We start from the raw sequence: 14,494 nt of genomic DNA, 5'->3' as shown, positions 1-14,494 counted from the left end.
CGGGCGCGGGCGGAGGGGGGACGGTGCTCGGCTCGGGGACGGCGAGGGAGGCAGCGCGGGAGGCGGCGCTCGGCTTGGGGACGGCGAAGGAGGCGAGGGGGACGGCGAACACGGGGGGAGGGCAGCGGGAGAGATTAGAGAGATTGGGGATTTAGTGTGGGGGGAAATTTTCTAATGGCGCACCAGCTCTCGGTGCGCCATAAGTACGACTATTCTAATGGCGCACCAGCTCTCGGTGCGCCATTAGAATTTTGTTCTAATCTAGCCCACTAGCCCTATCTTCCACCTAACCCTATCTACAACAGAACCCACCCACTAGCCCGACTGGTCAGCACGCAGCACACACACCAGGAGGTCCTGGGTTCGATTCCCAGGCTCCCCAATATTTTTTTATGCATTTTAAATGCTGTTTTTTATATTTATTTGTGTTTAAATATGTTCAAACTTGTTACTTGAAAATATCATCGGCGGCGGCGGTGGAGCGGGGGAGGGTGCGGGGATCGAGATCGAGATGGAGGGGGAATCGAGATCGAGATGGAGGGGGATCGAGATCAAGTGTCCTCATGAATTCAAAAAGTGCCCATGAAATTTAAAAATATTCATGATATCAAAAAGTGCCCATGAGTTACAATCGAGAAATGAAGACTACGATTTAAATACAATCGATCTTAGCTAGCTATCTATTCACAATCTTCTTGCCCTTCTTTTTCGCAAATGGAGTTCTTCTGTGGAACGGACGTCCTTTAGGTAGGGTGGTCCTGCTTCTTCTTGTGGTGTGTGCTGCTACTTCATCGTCGTTGTCATGTTCGATCTTCGGGTCGCCGTACTTGTCGAAGTCTTGCTCATTGGCTACTCCATCCATTCCGATGATCTTCCTTTTGCCTCTCCTCACGGCAAAACGACTGGGCTTTGACGGGTCGGTAATGAAGAAGCATTGGTCCACTTGGGAAGCCAGTACCCATGGCTCATTTTTCGCGGTGACGTTTGCGCCCGCGGTCCTGGATTTGGCTTCGGGTATAACCATGGTGGTGAAATATCGGTCTTCTTTTAGGACGCTCTTGGCCCATCTGACACGGAACATCGGCACCTTCTCTCCAGCGTAGCTCAGCTCCCAGATCTCCTCGATCCTTTCGTAGTATCTGTCCTTGTCCTTCCCGGTGTAGGATTCCATCGTTAGCCCGGAGTTCTGATAACCATCGCTCTTCATGTCCTTTTCCTCGGTGTAGAATGTGTAGCCGTTGATATTGTATGCCTCATAGGTCATCAGGTTGTGCTCGGCGCCCTGTGACAAGGCGAATATGAGTTGTTCTTCCGCGGAAGAATCTTCATGTAAAGGGTACGACAGAAGCTTCTGCTTGAACCAACGCGTGAAACATGAGTTGTGCTCTTTGAGTGTATCTCCGTCCGTCCTCTGTTGGCCTCGGTCATTGTACGTCTTCTCAATAAAGGTTTTGTGCTGTACCACCAAAGGATCGACCACGTCTATGTGTTGTAGCGCGACTAGGTTTGCTCTTTCAAAGTCGGCGAGTCGACCCTCGAAGTCGACATGCATTTCGCGGCGACCCTCACGGTGACCCCATCCAGCGAGCCTGTCGAGGTGCCTGTTGACGGGCAGACCAACGGGGTTCTCGATGCCTAGATAATTCGTGCAGTAGGAGATGCACTCTTCGGTCAGAAAGCCCCTGGCTATACTTCCCTCTGGACGTGACATGTTGCGAACGTATCCTTTGATGACACCATTCATCCTTTCGAATGACATCATGCTGTGCAGGAACGTCGGCCCGAGTTGGATGATATCCTCCACGATATGGACCAGCAGATGCACCATAACGTCGAAGAATGCGGGCGGGAAGTACATCTCAAGCTCGGATAGTATCACCACAATCTATTCATGTAGTCTTCTGAGTTGCCTCACGCCAATCGACTTCCGAGAGATGACGTCGAAAAAGTTGCATAGGCCAAATAGGGTTTCACGGACGTGCGCGTCCATGATCCCATGGATTGCAACTGGAAGTATCTGCGTCATCAGCACGTGACAGTCGTGAGACTTCATCCCGCTGAACTTCTGCTTCGCTGGGTCTAGGTATCTGCTTATCTTCCCCGCGTAACCGTAAGGAAGTTTTACTCCATGAGGCAGGTGAAAAACTGCTCGATCTCCTCCTGACTTAGAGTGAAGCACGCGGGAGGGTAGTCATTTCCGGTCTTCTTGGCCTCTTTGCCTTTGCGGCGACTTTCTGTGTCCTGCTTCGCCTCATCATCATCATCATCATCATCATCATTAGCGTGAAGCTCCTGCCTGATGCCCATTGATTTCAAGTTTGCCCTTGCTTTCGGCCCATCTTTGGTCCTCTCTGGCATGTTGAGCAGGGTACCAAGTAGACTCTCGCACACGTTCTTCGTGATATGCATGACATCAAGGCTGTGAGGCACACCGTGGATCTTCCAGTACGGCAAGTCCCAGAAAACAGACCTCGTTTTCCATACCTTCAGCAGTGGCTCTGGCGCCTTTTGCTTCTTTCCCGGCAGTGGGCAGTCTTTCCAATTTTTCAACAGCTCGTCTATTTCCTCGCCGCTCCTCATACACGGGCATTTTCGGGGTTCGGTTTCACCATCGAACAGATCCTTGCGTTTCCTCCACAGGTCATCATCGCGAAGCCACCTTCGATGTCCCATGAACACGGTTTTCGAAGACCCGGGATCTCTATCTAGCTGGCGATACGTTGTGTCATCCATGCACCTTGCACATCCAGAAAATCCGTGGACTACCTACCCCGCGAGATATCCGTAACCGAGATAGTCATGCACCGTCGTGAGCAGTGCGACTCTCATAGGGAAATATTCTCTCTCTGCGGCGTCCCACGTATTGGCTGGCGTTTTCCACAGCGTGTCTAGCTCCTCCTTCAGCAGCCCCAGATACAGATTGATGTCGTTCCCTGGTTGTTTCGGCCCTTCAATTAGCATACTCATGTGAATGTACTTCCTCTTCATGCACAACCAGGGGGGAAGGTTGTACATCCACACAAACACAGGCCAGGTGCTATGTGTGCTTCTCTGGCTGCCAAACGGATTGACTCCATCGGTGCTCGCGCCCAGCATGATGTTCCTTGGATCCTTCCCAAATTCTGGGTCTTCGAAGTTCAACGCTTGCCACTGGCTCGCATCCTTAGGGTGACTCAGCATCTTGTCTTTTTTATTTATCTCCAGATCATTTCCATCATCTTCCTGCTTCTTCTCCTCCCTATCCGCGTGCCAACGCAGGAGCTTTGCTACCTTAGGGTCCGCGAAATACCGCTGCAGACGAGGAGTGATCGGAAAGTACCACACCGATTTTCGAGGAGCTTTCTTCCTCTTCTTGTATCGAGTGACGCCGCACACCGGACATATGGTAGACTCCGCGTGCTCGTCCCGATAAATGATACAATTGTTCATGCACACATGGTATTTCACGTGCGGTAAATCCAGAGGACACACGATTTTCTTTGCCTCCTCGAAACTGGTCGGGCACTTGTTCCCCTTGGGAAGACGTTCGTGCCAGAATGACATGTTCTCGTTGAAGCATGCGTCGGTCATTTTGTGTTTTACCTTCATCTCTAGAGCCATGAGCGTTACTTTCAGGCAGGTATCCTCGGGCCTGCATCCTTCATACAATGGAGTAACCGCGTCTATCTCCAGTTGATCCAGCTTGGCTTTCTCTCGGGCGGCAGCTCTTGCGTTATCCGTCTGCTTGAGAAGCAGCTCTTGAATATGAGGGTCCTGCACCCAGCCTCCATCGTCGTCTGCTCCGGCATCTTCATCTTCATGATCATGCCCTTCATCTTGATCTTCCCCATCATCATTTACGACATCTTCTACATGATGACTATGTACAGCATCACCTCGTGATCATGTCCTGGAGATTCTTCGTCTTCTCGCCCTCCCTTGCCGCGGTGGTACTTGTCTTGTTGCCCTTCCTCATTTCTTGCCCGGCCCCCATGGACGACTTCATAGTCATCTTCATCACCTTGCCACCGATAGCCATCCATGAAACCACGCAAGAGCAGGTGGTCCCGCACCTGCCCGGAATCTGGGTCCGCAATAAGGCTCTTTAGCTTGCATCTTCGACACGGACATCTTATCTCCGTCTCGTTCTTTTGAAGCATCTCGGCCTTCGCGAAGCTCAAAAACCTATTCACGATGCCTTCAGTCATCGTGCGGACCATGGTCGCCTGCGGGGTAGAGCAAAACGATATTTTAGAACCAAGAAAAAATTTGGCATGACCTTCCCTAAAAATAGGACCAAAAAGAATGCATAGTGCCAAAATTCTCGCCGAAACGGAAATGAATCAAAACATTCCGGCAAAATATTGGCAACTATCGCATTTCAAATACTGGTACCTTCAAACACAATCATATATGCAACACCACAAACACATGCAACACCACAAACATACATAGATCTAGCTAGGCCACAAAAAGTGCATGTGCACGTTGTTGGAGCGAGCTAGGAAGAAAAAAAGTAGATCTACATCATGAAGATAGCTTTCCCCTTACTTACCTATCAAAAAAGGTAATTTCACCACTTAATTTTGATGAATTTATGGTGGAAATGAGGTGAGGAGGAGGAGGCAGCCGAGACAAGCTTGGAGGAGGAGGTGGAGAGAATGAAGTGGGGAAAGTGAGTGGGTAGGTGGGCTGTCCAAAATGTCTTGTTGGTCCCAGGTTACTAATGGCGCACCACCACATAATGCGCCATTAGTAACCCTGGTTACTAATGGCGCACCGGCGGGTGGTGCGCCATTAGTACTTTTGCAGAAAAGTAAAAAAAACATATGTATACTAATGGCACACGGTGTCACAGTGCGCCATTAGTAGTTTAAACTACTAATGGTGCACTGTTACACGGTGCGCCATTAGTAGGTTCGCAAAAAAGTAAAAAATATATATATACTAATGGCGCACTGTCCTGGCCGTGCGCCATTACTAGTTCTAACTAGTAATGGCGCACTTTGTCTCCATGCGCCATTAGTTTGTATGGAAAAATGGGGAAAAAATCGACAGTAGTGGCGCACCGTGAGGCTGGTGCGCCATTAGTGTCTGCCATACTAATGGCGTACCTGAAGCCAGTGCTCCATTAGTATATAGTAGTGGCGCACTGTCTACCTGTTGCGCCATTAGAATCAGTCCTATCTATAGCCCTTTTCCTAGTAGTGCCCGAACCTGGGTAAAAACATCGTGTCCCTTGTCTCCTGTTACCATCCGCCTAGACGCACAGTTCGGGACCCCCTACCCGAGATCTGCCGGTTTTGACACCGACAGCATGGATTAGAAAGTGGGCCCCTGAAAATGCTAAGGACAAAGACTGGCTCAAGCTCAAAGCACAAGACTCTACATTTTACTTTTAGTGATCCAAGATCACATTGAGTCCATAGAAAAAGCCAATACTATTAAAGGGGGTGAGGTGTTGCTTAATGAGTTACTTGCTCAAAATGCTTAGTGATATGCTCCAAAAACCGTCAACTACTTTCTCATATCCACATATGCCCCAAACCAGAAGTCAAACTCGGCCCCACCAAAATCTTCTATCAGGCGCCACCGAGTTCACTTGACATAGCCACTGCCACAAACCCCAGTCACTTCGGTCTCACCGATAGGGATCTCGGTCTCATCGAGATGGGATTGCAACCTCTCTGTTTCCCTTCGTAATGTTTTGGTCCAACTGAGATGAGCGATTGGTCCCACCGAGATTGCAATGCAAACTCTCTGTTTCCCCTTCGTAACGTTTCGGTCTAACCGAGATGAGCGAATCGGTCCCACCGAGTTTGCCTGACCAAATCTCTGTTTGTCTATTACCAAAATCGGTCCCACCGAGTTTGTGCAATCGGTCTCACCGAGATTACGTTATGCCCTAACCCTAATGAAATCGGTCCCACCGAGTTGACATGTCGGTCCCACCGAAAATCCTAACGTTCACATTTTTAACTAAATCAGTCTGACCGAGTTTTATAAATTGGTCCCACCGAGTTTGGTGATTTGTGCATAACAGTTAGATTTTATGTGGAGGCTATATATACCCCTCCACCCACTCTTCATTCATGGAGAGAGCCATCAGATCATGCCTACACTTCCAACATACATTTTCTGAGAGAGAACCACCTACACTTGTGTTGAGGTCAAGATATTCCATTCCAACCACATAAATCTTGATCTCTAGCCTTCCCCAAGTTGCTTTCCACTCAAACCATCTTTCTACCAAATCCAATCCTATGAGAGAGAGTTGAGTGTTGGGGAGACTATCATTTGAAGCACCAGAGCAAGGATTTCATCATCAACACACCATCCATTACCTTTTGGAGAGTGGTGTCTCCTAGATTGGCTAGGTGTCACTTGGTAGCCTCCGTCAAGATTGTGGAGTTGAACCAAGGAGTTTGTACCGACAAGGAGATCGCCTACTTTGTGAAGATCTACCCTAGTGAGGCAAGTCCTTCGTGGGCGATGGCCATGGTGGGATAGACAAGGTTGCTTCTTCGTGGACCCTTCGTGGGTGGAGCCCTCCGTGGACTCGCGCAACTGTTACCCTTCGTGGGTTGAAGTGTCCATCAACGTGGATGTACGATAGCACCACCTATCGGAACTACGGATCAAAAATCTTCGTGTCTACAATGCGTTTGCTCCCTCCAAACTCCTCACTTTATCTTCATATGCAATCATTTTACATTCCGCTGCTATACTCTTAGTATTGCATGTGTAGGTTGATTACTTGATTTGTGCTAAGTTGCTAAAATCTGCCAAGACTTAAAATTGGGAAAAGGCTAGATTTTTATTTGGTCAAGTAGTCTAATCACCCCCCTCTAGACATACTTACGATCCTACACATGGAGCGCCTGCTCCGAGGCTGTACTGCACTCGAGTTCCTTCGTCTTCAGGCAATGAATTGGTCGAGTACCTTGCACATCACCTCCAGGACTCTCCGCACTATTTATGTGTGTTGATGGTGCTGCAACAAGAGATCACAAAAGGTGGACCACAATATAGTCATCCAGGACACACCTTCACTTGAGAGATTACTTGTAGTTGATCAACAAGGTCCAACAAGAATCAATGTCATTTCTGCACCGAAATTGAAAGTGGTGGGCTACTCGTCTGTCAAATACTACAACTGAAAGAACATGCGGTGCCCCTATGTTTGGTTTTGGTAATTGATGACAATCTCTATGGACTAATGGTTGCCTTGAGTTATAGTTGAAGGTTTTGTCCATAGGCTTTTCTTGAAGTCCATGTGTTGGTTTCAAGGACTTTATGAGTTGACCAAGGTGCTATTAAGGAATTATCCAAAGATTGGTCATGTGAGTGTTGAGCTCATTGCAAGCATGTCTTGAAGAAGTAGATTGTGTGATCACTCATGTTTAACTTCAAGACATCATCCAAATGAAGAGAGTTGGAAAGATTCAAGGTTGATCAAGACTAAGTCAAGAGTGAATCAAGTTGATCAACTCACAAAGCGTAGAAGATGTACCGAGAGGGATCAAGTGATCCCATGGTATGGTAAGCATTGTCAATTACGCTCTGTGTACTAACCCATGGTCTTCGTGAGAGTTCTTTGTGGGGTTAGGATGCGGTGTGCAAGTTCAAGTGATGCATCATGAAGAGATCAAGTGCTTCAAGCTTGCCGCCCATTGTGGTGACAATGGACTTGTGAAGATGAGCCGAAGAGTGGCTCACCCATAGTGGACTATGGGGGAGCAATCATCTAGTCTTCATCGAGCCAACGCAATCAAGAAAGGTGGTCCAACTTGAGAGAGTCAAGATCGTCATCATCTAGCTCAAGTGGACCATGTGCAAGGCAAAGGTTTTCCCTTGATAGGTTTTCTATTTTACCGGTCTCATGGTGGTAGTTGGGAGACCGGGTTATAGAATCATTTGTCGTACTATCAAGGGGGGCTCTCAAGTTGGTACCTTGATCGTATCGTTAGTAGAGAGCTCAAACCATTGCATCCTTGCATCATGTTTCTTTATTCTTGTTTGGTTCTATTTTTGAGTCTTAGAGTTTATGGTCATCTTGATGACAAGCTTGAGTTCATCGAAAACGGAGTTTGCATGCGTCTTCTACGATGTTTTCGGTGTTGGAAGTTTTACCGGTCTTATCCAAGGAAGGGTTCTCACCGTTTTCTTTTGGGCCTTTCCTCATTTGCTTCTTATTGGTATTTCTTTCAAGATTGTGTTAGCCCTTGTCGCTAGCTTTCCAACAAACTTGGTTTCGTCGAATTCGGAGTCCGTTTGCAGAAGTTGTGTCAGTTTTGGTGTCCTTAAAAGGGGCTGCTGCGGATATAATTTTTTAGTACCGCTCTTGGGAGCGATACTACCGCTTGGAGCGGTACTACTGGGACTACTTCCGTGGCTACTTCCGCTCGGGACCAAAAACTCGTCACAAGTCCAGTGGTGGTAGGCACGGATATAATTCTAAGTACCGCTCGCAAGCAGTAGTACCGCTACCCTTAGCAGTAGTACCGCTACCCCTAGTGGTAGTACCGTGAGGTCAACTGATACTACCACTCCGACGGGTCTTCTGGCCTTTTTGCCTCCTCGCTGTTGTGTTTCAAAGGGGTACTACCGCCCTAGCGGTAGTACCGCTCCTTGGAGCGGTAGTACCGCTCTGTGCGGGCTGTGAGCATAACGGTTGGATTTTTTCCCACCTATAAAAGGGGGTCTTCTTCCCCGATGAACCTGGTCCTTTGAGCTCGTGTTCTTCCCCCATTGTTAACCTTCTTCGAGCTTGCTAACTCTCAATCCCTCCATGGATTCTTGCTAGTTTTTTAGGGAAAAGAGAGATGAGATCTAGATCCACATTTCCACCAATCATTTTCTCCTCTATGTGAGGGGAACCCCTTGGATCTAGATCTTGGAGTTCTTGGTGTTCTCCTTCTTGTTCTTCCTCTCATCTTCCTCCCTAGCATTAGTTGCTTCGGTGGGATTTGAGAGAGAAGGTCTTGGGCACTCCGTGTGCCCTTGCCATTGCATTTGGTGCATCAGTTTGAGTTCTCCACGTGATACGTGGAAGTTACAAGTTGAGAAGCTTATTACTCTTGGGTGCTTGGTACCCTTGAGCTTGTTACTCTTGGGTGTTTGGACACACTAGAGCTTGTTCCTCTTGGGTGCCTTGGCGCCCTAGATGGTTGGTGTTGTTCGGAGCTCAATCATTGTGGTGTAAAGCTCGGGGCAAGCGTCGGGGTCTCCAATTAGGTTGTGGAGATCGCTCCGAGCAATTTTACGGGTACCGGTGACCGCCCCCAAGGGTTGCCAAAGTGTACGAGTTCGGTGACCGCCCCCAAGGGTCGCCATTTGTACGGGTTCGGTGACCGCCCTCAAGGGTCCCTTTGTGGAATCACGACATCTTGAATTGTGCGAGGGCGTGAGGAGATTACGGTGGCCCTAGTGGCTTCTTGGGGAGCATTGTGCCTCCACATCACTCCAAACGGAGATTAGCATCCGCAAGGGTGTGAACTTCGGGATACATCATCGTCTCCCCGTGCCTCGGTTATCTCTTTCTCGAGCCCTTTACTTATGCACTTTACTTTCTGATAGCCATATTGTTCTTTGTCATATATCTTGCTATCACATAGTTGCTTATCTTGCTTAGCATAAGTTGTTGGTGCACATAGGTGAGCCTAGTTGTTTTAGATTTTGTGCTTGACAAATTAACCGCTAGGTTTATTCCGCATTTGTCCAAGCCTTAACCGTAATTATTTTAAAGCGCCTATTCACCCCCCCCCCCTCTAGGCGACATCCTCGATCTTTCAATTGGTATCAGAGCCTCGTCTCTCTTTATAGGGCTTAACCGCCTAGAGAGTAAGGATGTCAACTAGGGGCTTAGGATTCTCTGACACTCTTAGTTTCGATGGCACAAATTTTTATGTTTGGGTAATTCGCATGCTTAATCTCTTTAGGGTCATGGACCCAAATTTAGAGTGAATTGTAGATATGGGTTTTTCTCCTCCAAAGGATCCCCAAAGATTATCTTTAGAGGATGAGAAAAAAATCTTATCTCAATGCTCAAGCTTCTAATGTGCTTTTTGATGCTTTGAGCAATGTAGTTATTTTTCAACTCATGCCGTTCCTGGATGCTCATGAGTTGTGGACAAAGCTTCAAGATAAATATGGTGTGTCCAATATTTGTGGGGATGATTGTTCTCCCTCCACCTCCGGTCGTATAGTCTTCTCAACTTCTTCTACTTCACCTACATGTGGTTTGCCACAAGGTAATGATATGGTGAGTAGTGTTGGTCACTACAATGATGATAGTATGCTTATTGTGGATGATCCTTCATCACTATCTTATTGCAATGCTCCCTCTTTGGGCTTTAACACTTCGAGCACTCCAAATGTTTCACATGCTTGTGTTGATAGTCCTTTCATCATGTAGAAATTGCTTAACTAGATCTGATGATGATATGCTTGCTATGTCTTGTTGCCATGATAAAAATGCATCTATTTCCTCTAATTGTTGTGCTAACAATGTAGAGGAAGCCGAACACTCTATGGAACAAGATGTGGTGTTTAATGGTGCCTCAAGGGATCCTACATCATCATCTATTGCGTTTTGCCTTATGGCTAAGGCGTCAAAGGTATCTCCTACTTTGTACCCCAATATGTCTCTTGATGATGATGTTGATGCTAATGATGATGAGGATAATGAGGAAGAGAATGATAATGTTGCCTCCTTAAAAACTAAGGGGGAAATGATTTTTAAAGCTCTTCATAAAAATAAAATTGCTCGTTCCAACTTCATGGAAATAATGTCCATTGCCATTGATGGCAAGAAATACATTAAGGAGTTGGAATCTCATATAGAGGAGCATGACGTCACCATTGAGAAAATGGAAGATCATGAGTGTGATTACGCAAATGAGATCGTGGAGCTATCTCAAGCTCTTGAACATGAACAAACCACCTCCGAATCTCTTGAGGAGACTTTTGCTCTAGAACTATCTAGAGTGAGGGAATCTCATGATAGAGCTCTTGAGGTAGCCAATGATTTCAAAACTAAAAATGTTAAGCTTGAAGATTCTCATGCTAGACTCCTTGAGGATTTTGAGCACCTCAAAAATGGCTCAAGGGTCATCAAGGGTGAGCTCATCAAACTCACCGAGTCTCATGCTCAACTTGAAGCTTCTTATTTAAAAGAGCTTGCCAAGTTGTCCTCTCCTATTGTTGTAAATGATGATGCTTGTGCTACTAACTCTATTACTTGTGAAGCATCCATTTTGAAGGAGAATGTTGAGCTACGGGCTCAATTTGAGTTGCTATCTAGCAATTATGGGAAATTGGAAGAAAGCCATGAAAAGCTCTCAAGCTCTCATGATGATCTTCTAGTATCCCATAATGTGCTAAAGGTAGCTCATGAGGCCATGATTGCTAAGGTAACATCAAGTGAGACTCATGTGGATACTAGCACTACTTCTAGTCAAAATACTATATTGCCATGTGCTAGTCCTTGTAATTCATCTACTCGCAATGTTGGTACATCTTGTGATGAATTGCTTTCCTTGCCTTCTTACTCTAATGGTGAAGCTTATACTTCCTCTAGTACTTGTGTTGAGACTAACCATGTAGAGGAAATCAAAGAGCTCAAGGCCCAAGTCACTTCTTTGAAGAAAGACTTGGAAAAGAGTCATGAAGGGAAATCCACACTCAACAATATCTTGAGTGTGCAAAAATCCCCCAATGACAAAGGTGGACTTGGATTCAACTCCAATAAGAATAATAAGTCCAAGAGAATCAAGAAGAAGGGCCAAGAACAAGTCAAGAATTCGGCCAAGATTATTTGCTTCAAGTGCAAAATTGAAGGGCATCATGTTAGATCTTGCCCATTGAAGAAGAAGGCCATTAGTGACAAGCAACAAGGAAAGAGGCCACAAGTTCAATCTCATGCTTAACCTCAAGTTTAAGAAAGGCCACTTCCCAAGAAGACTCAAGCTAATGCTTCTCTTTTGAAAAAATCAAGTGAGAAGAAAGTGAAGAGTAGATGTTGCTACTTATGTCGTGAGAAAGGTCACGTCGCTTCTTCATGCACTAGTGGTAACTTATCCAACCCAATTATTATTGATGATATCTATTTTGTTGGGAAGTATAAGGTTGGCAATGTGTTTGCCAAGTTTGTTGGTACTCAAAGTGGTGTCAAGAAAAGAACCATTTGGGTAGCCAAGACTATTGTGACTAACCTCTTAGGACCCAACTTGGTTGGGGACCACCAAGCTCAAACTTGATCAATAGGTGTTGATGAAGGGCATTGGAGACTTGGCTACATTAGGAAGAATTAAGGGGGCTTCATCATTCTTATTGTCTCAAGCCAAGTCAATTGGATTATCAAGTTTCTATCTTATATCCAATGTGCCTCCTTGCGGTAACTTGTACTTAAATTGTTTACATTGAAAGTTACTTGCCCACTTGCATGTTTTGGTTTTGTTACTTGCTTGTGTTTGTATATGTTGTGCTTCCAACTTTCTTATCTTGAGCAATCAAGTATGTGTGTGTTGGTTTGCACATCATGTACGTGTGTGTCGTGCGTTGGGCCTTTATGCTTCTTGTTTGTATCCTAGTTGGCTCTTGTGAGAGATTAATGGAATATCCATTTATGGGGGAGTTATATGCATTGTGCACCTCACAATCCTATTAATGTGTGTACATGAAGAATACCATCTAGTATTGATATTACAAGATTATCTAGTCCCTAGGTGGTATATCTCTCATGAGAAATTAAAATTCAAAAAATCCCATTGATTATCTCTTGTCGGATCCTCTTATTGCCTGTTGTTAAGTTCTTATTGGTATCGCATTATGGGGGAGTAATATGCTATGTTCATATTACAAGCCTAGAAAATGTGTACATTTGAGATATTGTCACCTAGAATTGATATTGTAAATTATCTTGTTCCTAGGTGGCATGTTAGCTCTACAAGTTGCAATTTGCTTGTGTTTGGTGTGAAGATGATGTCGGATATCCTTGCTATCTACCACCGGGAATTACTTCCAAATACTTCTTGTCTTTTGACAATTGGTACTCACATATGTGTGGTAGAAATTATTGATCATATTCACGTTGGCGTTTTTTTTTGCCTTATCTCTTGCTAAGTTTGTGTCAACTCCCATTGCCTTTCGTGCCACTTGAGGATCTTGTTGTTTTCTTGATCTTGTCTAGCGTTTTCTTGATATAGTGAAAGTGGTGATCCTACCTTGTGAATTTTGTATTCAATTGCAAATTCTCTATAATGCACAACTCGTGGGGGAGCTATCCTATTTTCTATAAAACACTAATCTTGTGATCCATTTTAAGTGTGTGTTGGTGGACAGCAAGCCATTTCTTTTTGGTACTTGTGCCATCATGAAACTTTGTAGAGAGCTTGGTTTGTTTGGAACCATCCTATCTTTTGGGAGTTTGATATAATTTTGTGTGTTCCAGTGGATATCTCATTCCTTGATGTATCTTTAATGATATCTTCCAAGTGATGATTTATCTATTTGGTATCCTTTTTCACTTGGCATTTTGTTTTCATTTGGTTTCGGTTCTTGAAAGTTTTGAGCATGCATGTTTACTTCATGTATTTTATTTGGCATGCTTTCTTTCTTTGACCCAATATATAGGGGAAACTCCACCAAGTCTCAAATTGGATGAGATGTGCATGATATTCATTTTCATATCTATATGCATATATTTATGTGGAGTTTGTCCTATGTATTGGTGTTTCTAACTATGTGGTCCCAATGAGTTTGGGTACCGTTTAGTTTATCTTGTTCTTCTAGGAACATTTGGAGGTGCATTGGATGCTTGTCTCACTCACAAGGGAGGTGTTTCCACCATGTGCTTATTGGAGTCAAGCTAGGATGATCAATGAACTACCATCTACCTTCAATTGGTATCTACTACATCCTTCCAATGGTATCTCGGTAACAAGTATCATTATCTACTTCATGCACACATTTCTTGCATCAACCTTGTGTAGGTTGTATTATGGCATGTAATTCTTTCTTTCTTGTGATACTTGTTTCCTTTCTCAAAGCATCCCAACAATGATCTCATGTTGCTAGTTGTGATGTCTTTGATGGTTGTGTGGTAGGAATTCATTTATATACAATAAGACCATATCTAGCCATGTGCTATGCTTCCAAGCAAATATCTTATTGGTATATGTATGACTTCCTTTTGGATATCTTATTCCTTCGTGTTGTAACTATGTCGGGTGTACATCCTTCTTTGTAGACATATATCATCATGATTTCGTCTACCTAGAACCTTGTACATCTGAGAGAAGTTACATCTTTAGTTGATATCCTTATTCTTTCACGTCCACCTTTTCTTGGTAGTTATGTGAAAGGATTTATCTTGAGTGCGGATCTTATATCGTTGCATCTTGATACACTCTATTGTGGTGAAGATATTTTTTCTCTTGCTTATCTTTACGAGGCTTTGCCATCTTTATTGGTATCCCTCGTCTTGATGAGGCCTTCATCTTCTATCTTTACC

The sequence above is a fragment of the Triticum dicoccoides genome, chromosome 3B (assembly GCF_002162155.2).
Source record: "Triticum dicoccoides isolate Atlit2015 ecotype Zavitan chromosome 3B, WEW_v2.0, whole genome shotgun sequence".
NCBI classification, from domain to species: domain Eukaryota; kingdom Viridiplantae; phylum Streptophyta; class Magnoliopsida; order Poales; family Poaceae; genus Triticum; species Triticum dicoccoides.
The sequence above is the reverse complement of the archived record's forward strand: the minus strand, read 5'-3'. Positions refer to the sequence as shown.